Source organism: Talpa occidentalis, unplaced genomic scaffold (genome assembly GCF_014898055.3).
Source record: "Talpa occidentalis isolate TD23 unplaced genomic scaffold, MPIMG_talOcc4v2.1 talOcc4.12, whole genome shotgun sequence".
Classification (NCBI taxonomy): Eukaryota; Metazoa; Chordata; class Mammalia; order Eulipotyphla; family Talpidae; genus Talpa; species Talpa occidentalis.
Genome location: NW_023601212.1, coordinates 80,009,589 through 80,015,588, shown reverse-complemented (window position 1 = coordinate 80,015,588; position 6,000 = coordinate 80,009,589).

Here is a 6,000-nt window from a genome sequence, read left to right as displayed (position 1 = left end):
GACTGCCCCCTCAGCCTGCTCTCACACTCCTTCTAGGCTGAACTACCCCAGCGCATTCTCCTGGGGACGCCAGGCCCCCAGCCCCATCCTCCCACCCAGGTCCCGGCGCCTGAATCCAGGCCCCCTCCCTCCCTGCGAAAGGCTGCAAATGCTTCTGAGGGCTGGAACATCTGGCTAATGACGGGGAAAGTGCTGAGACGACAGGTTATTTCAACACTGTCATCATCCGTTGGGTATTTCAACACTCAGGGCTTGTGCAAGAGACATAATGGGACCTGTCATAAACTCACGCTGTCTCAAAGCTCGGGCACGTCGCGGCGGGGCTGGCGGGAGCTGTTGGGGTTTAGCAATAGGCGCTGTCTTGGGGCCTGCAGCCTCCTTAGGGTTATTTTGGCTCCACCACGGAAGGCCCCGGAGAGAAATCTCAAGGTGTCAGAGAAAACCCAGAGCAATTACCTCTCTGGGTAATTAGATGGTGGCAGAGATAGATAGCCCGCCTTCCTGATTCCTGCCTTCCTCCTGCCTGCCTGGGAGAGGGAGGACCAGCCCACCCCATCCCGCTCGGCAGCCCCCACCTAGCCCAGCCCTGTGGCGGGAGGAGGCCGCAGATGAACTCATGGAAAGAGCATCTGTGAATCATGGCCCTGACCACGTTCCCGCTGCCCTGGGGGTGGGCAAGCTTGTGGGTCCTCAGAGGGGCACTGGCTCTCAGCCCATCATGGCGACTTTTCTAAAGAGCCAGAGAAGGCTTCGGAACTTGTCGCCTCTCTGCTGCAGACCAGCGTAATGAGGACTCGGAATCTGTGATGCAAATCAGCCCTGGCCCAAGACTTCATCTGAATCCCAAACACACCTTAGGGAAGTAAAGTGGAGGGTGGAGGTGCGGGGTGTGGGGGTGGTGGTCCCAGAGGGAGGCTGCCAAGCACACGGAACAACGTAGAGCTCCCACCACCAGCTCTCACGGGGCATGACCAGAGATCCCCCAAAAGCCAGTGGTGCCTGTGCTGAGTGGGTCCGGGCAGAGAACCAGCCCCCACGCTGTCCTGATCTCTCACCCCAACCCTGACACTCAGGCCTCCAAAACGTTCTGGAAAAGAGGATCTGTTTGAGTCTGGCAAGAGCCTGTGGAGGGCAGGTGGAGAAGAGTGCGAGGCTTCCCATCCCTGAAGATGAGTGGGCAGGAGGGCCCAGAGGGAGGCAAGAGTGTGGAGGACACAGGACACGGGCTGTGTGGGTAACACTCAGACCTGGCTCCCACTGGGCCTTGCAGCCAGAGACCCAGAAGGTTGATCTCTTTGATTAGGCCCTGGGAAGGGCAGAAGGTCTTTGACCATGGGCATTCCAAGCACACCAGGGTCCTTTAAGGCCCCTTTTAGGTGCCATCTGGCAGCAAGAAACTAATGGAGAATTCTTAAGAGTAGGGAAAGTCAGGAGGCACAGAGCATGATCAGAAGGTCAGATAAAAGTCAGAGGGGTACAATGGCCTAAGAGGGTGTCTGGGCCTGGGGACATTTGGGAGCAGACTCCCCAGCTTTGGGCTCCAAGCTAGGAAGACTAGGATGAGGAGGGATCTCTGACAGGCTACAGAAGTGGGGAGGAGTTTGCATGGGAATTTGGGGGTCTCTGGAAATTGGACCCCTATAGCACCCCAGCTGGTTCCACGCCCTCCACGAGCAGGGACACCAATCCTCTCTTGATTAGAACTTTGAGGTCACTTGGACATCCTCCCTAGGAGACACTTCAATCAATGCTTTTTCTGAGTCCTGAGTCCAGCTCATACTCCTTCCTCTTCCCATACCCTAAATGCTTCTCCCCTGATTCTGCTTCCTGGCCCATCTCCTCTTTCTCCAGACTCCCCCACCCCCAGCTTGGCCTCTCCCAAGCTCCTTCCATCATCCCTTGTGGCTCTCCCCAGTTTTCCAGTGCCCTCAGCTGTTCCCACCAAGTCCTCAACACCACCACACCTGTCCCTCCACTGTTCTGACCATGGCTCAGGCCCCACCTCCTACCTGCAGCCAAGTCCCTCCCTCCAGGCTCTGAGCCTCTGCCACGACCCAGCTCACCTGTAGGAGGTGTAGCCACCTTGCCCTCAACCTCAACAGGCATCCACTGCCTGTCCTTGGGATGGGCCATCAGCAGGACAGTCACATTCCCTCTGCCAGGGCTGTTTTCTAAGAACTGTCTTCACAGGAAAGCATCACCACCTTCAACTAGGGGAGAGGGACTCACTCAACTGACTTCAGACAGACAAGAGTAGGGGCTGCTTTCCCTGACCCCGGGTTGCATCAGCGGATGCTCACACCTTCATAAGTGGTCACCATTCCATTTCAGGGGCAAGGAGACACTGCCAGTCCAGCCACCCCTGGATGCCTTTCATTCCTGGGCAGGGAGTCACCCAGTCCCTGCCCTTCCCTGCAGCTCAGCCTGGCCTTCTCTAGGCACTTGCCTTCTGCCTAATGCCCAGGCTCACCCTTGCCCACCTTCGTAGGTTCACAGCAAGCAGCCATGCAGTGGCCAGGGTCTAGGCCTGTCCACTGGCAGATGTGGTGGGAGTCCCAGTTCCACCCTGATTTTTGCTCCATCATCTTGGGGGAGTTATTTGCTATCACTGGACTTGTGCTGCTCCCCTGCAAACAGAGGTCATAGCCTAGGATTCTCTGGTCCAGATGACATCCTGATGGCAAAGAATGTCACGGAGCACAGACTCTTCTGGAGGGGCTGGGGTTTAGCTCTGCCTTTGGATCTGAGCACTCTCACCACCCCGAGCCTTGTTTTCTTGTTTGTAAATGGGGTTTAGTCACATCTCACTCATACGTAGCCCAGGGCAGGTTCCGCAAGATAGTCAACATCCCATCTGGATCTAGAAACATCTATTGCTTTTTGACAGCACCTCCTAGAGCACAGTTCAGCAGCTCTTCAACTAGACCACCAATCCCCTGCCAAAAATAGCTTCTATGGGCTCAGTAAAGCCACAACTGCAAGCCCCAAGATAAGCCTATACCCCAGAAGCCCTCTGAACTGTGAGACAAGACTTGGGGTCTCTGTGGATACTCAACACCCCTAAGATTGGGCAGCCATAAGCTCCTGACCCCCAAAGGGAGTAGACCAGCTCACATACCCTCTCCCTCGCTGTCCTGCTCATCCTTTCCTGCTTCCCCTCCCCATGGATGCCACACTTGGGAACCCCTTTTTGCACTTGATGGGTCTTCCTACCACCTCTATGGAAGGCACATTTAAGGCATCTGAGGCTGATTGACATGACAGGATAACCAATAACGAAGCAAACGAATGTACTGGGAATGCAGGGTGTGGTGCAGAGAGGGGGTTCTGGGCCCTGCACCAGGGCTGGGACACTGGCAGGCAGAAACGGTCACATTCCCTTGAGCCTGCTGGATGCTAGGCTGCACACCAGGTACCTGGGGCCAGAAATCCCTGCTTCCCCCACTCCAGGGGACAATCTGAGCCGATGGGAGACCATGCAGTGTGAGGAGAGGCCCCATATCCCGTCAGAATGGGGCTCACAGGGCAGACATGGAGCTGGGAGACCCCAAGAGGAGCATCCCCTTTGCCCTTCTCCCTGAGCCCTGGAGCAGCCTCTCTGTCCAGCCTCCCGCCGGCGAGGGGCAGCGGAGACGCCGGCAGCCCAGGCCCCAGGCCTCCCATCACCGCCTCCCCCATGCTCTGCCGGATGGCACTGTCTCCTAATGCATCTGCCTGTTTACATTCCCCCAACGAAAAGCAGCTTTGTTTATGGAAAAGAGCTATTTTGGTTCCACGTTTTCTCTCTCAACTTCCCAAACTCACAGGCGGAGTGGCTGCTGCTCTCTTAGGGAGCGAAGCGGATCGATGGGGCCGTCCCCACCTCCTTGAAGAAGGTGCCCCAAGGGTCCCACAGTGGGGATCTGGGACAGGGGACAGCACCTCCTCCTCCCACGAAGGCTCTAGGGAAAGAAGTGACATCAGAGCCACCGCTACACACGTCTGGCAAGTCTCATCTAGAGCAGGGACTCAGGACACCACCCCTTGATGCCTCCCACCTGCCCTGGGCTCACCAAGCAGCCCTCTCCTCGCCCTGCTAGGTGAATAATGACTCCCCATGATACAGGCGAGAAACTGAGACACCCAGAGGTCAAGCGCATCTCCAAATTCACAAAGCCAGTGAGTTCCAATCTCATGCCTGCTCCGCATGATGCCACCCTGGCGTGGGAGGAGATCTGCATTCTGAGGGTGGGGCTTGGGGCGGCCTGTGGTTTTAGCCATCTCTGTAAAGAACCATGGCAAACATTTAATTGTGGTGTCGGGAATCAGCGAACAGAGCATGAGCAGGAATAATCAAGTTCTCGGCCATGGGCACTTCTCCAGAGGGAATCTGCCATCTGCAGACTAGAACCCCAAAGCTGGGAGGGGGCAGAGAGAAACAAGTCCTGGCATCCCTCTGAGAAAGAGCAAGCGGTGGGTTCCCTGTGCCCAGTATGCCTGACTCCCGGGGCAGGAGTGGGTGTGCAGGCAGGGAGTAGGGGTTCTGCTGTATGCTCACTTTGGCTCCATGAAGGGTATCTCTCCCACCCCTTCCTTCATGGCCCCTCTCCCTTCCTCCAAGGAATTTGTGATTTCGGTGCATCCACATTACCTGCACTGCCAAGGCAGGGCAACAGCTATCACCATGACAACAAAGAAAAAGAGAAGGAAAGACTGGAGGAGGTGGACCACCTCTAGAAAGAGCAGGACACTGTTCCCAGCCCTAATTCCCCCACCCCAGGAGAGGGAGCACCACGGGCCAGGGATAGGCCACTGGGGGGCCCCAGACTGGGGATGGCAATAAGGGCCTGATGAGAGAAGAGCTTAAAAGTTCTTTAAGCAAGAAGCTGGACACATTCATAACCCTGGCAGGCTCCCTGGATTCCCTCTGGGGAATCCACATGGCCAGCTACAATGGCATCTGGGACTTCCATGGAGCCAGAGCAGCAATGTGGGCCCGTGCCCCTGCTTGAGGGGGGTCATGGACTCTAAGCCTTGGAGAGACATTGCTTCCCTCGGGGCCTTTCACTGTAGTTCCTCTCAGCTCTCTAAGCCACCTGCCAGCCACAGAGGAATCTTTCTGACCATCGGCGGAGGCACGCACGGTGCCAGACGGCCTTGCCTGGGCAGACAGGCAGCCACTTTTCAGAGGTGTCTCGGAGCCACGCTGGCAGCAAAGTAGTGCAGCCCTGCATGACGTTCCTCATCACCTCGGGTCAATCCCTAGAGAGAGAGGACTTACCAAAGATGCCACACCTGCACCCAACCCTGTCTGAACCCCCAGGCCAGCACTGACCTGCTCGGCTTCTGGCTGTGCAAAGGGAATGCACAGGAACTCCTCTGAGGAATGGGGCCACTCCAGCCCTCCAGCTGGGCTACTGTGGGCCCCTGCTCCTCCAGATCGCGGCCACCAGAGACACATGCCCTGGTGTTGCAAGCTGGGGTCCACAGGTCATGCTGACCAGCGAGGCTGCCTGGGACAGACTCAGAGCCCACCACAGAGCGCCAATGCTGGAAGGCCATGAACTCCTTCCCAAGATGTCCCAAGTCCTCGCTGGGGGTGACTCGTCACATCTCAGTGTTGCCTGTGATGCAGAGCCCAGCTTCCTCTGAACTTCATCTTGGGGATGGGCTCAGCCTCCTACTCAAGATGCCTCAGTTCTCCACCAACCACCCAGATGTGGAAATCCTTTTCCTTACTTTCCATCCCCAAACCCACTCACACCAGGCATTTGTGTGGGTAGAAGGTTTACTGACAGTCGGAGAGGCAGAGAGATCTGCTGTGCAATTATGGGAACCTATTAAATCCTTCTCCAGAGATGTCTCTCCACCATCCTTGCCTTGGCTTACCCCTTCTCCTTCCTCCTTCCGCCCCCCCAAATCCCGCCTATTGTCAAAGCACAAAACTGCCCAGGCCCTTGGTCTTCTTTTCTTCCCTTGAGAGTCTAATCTTCCTGAACAAAACGATTCACTTCTAAGGGG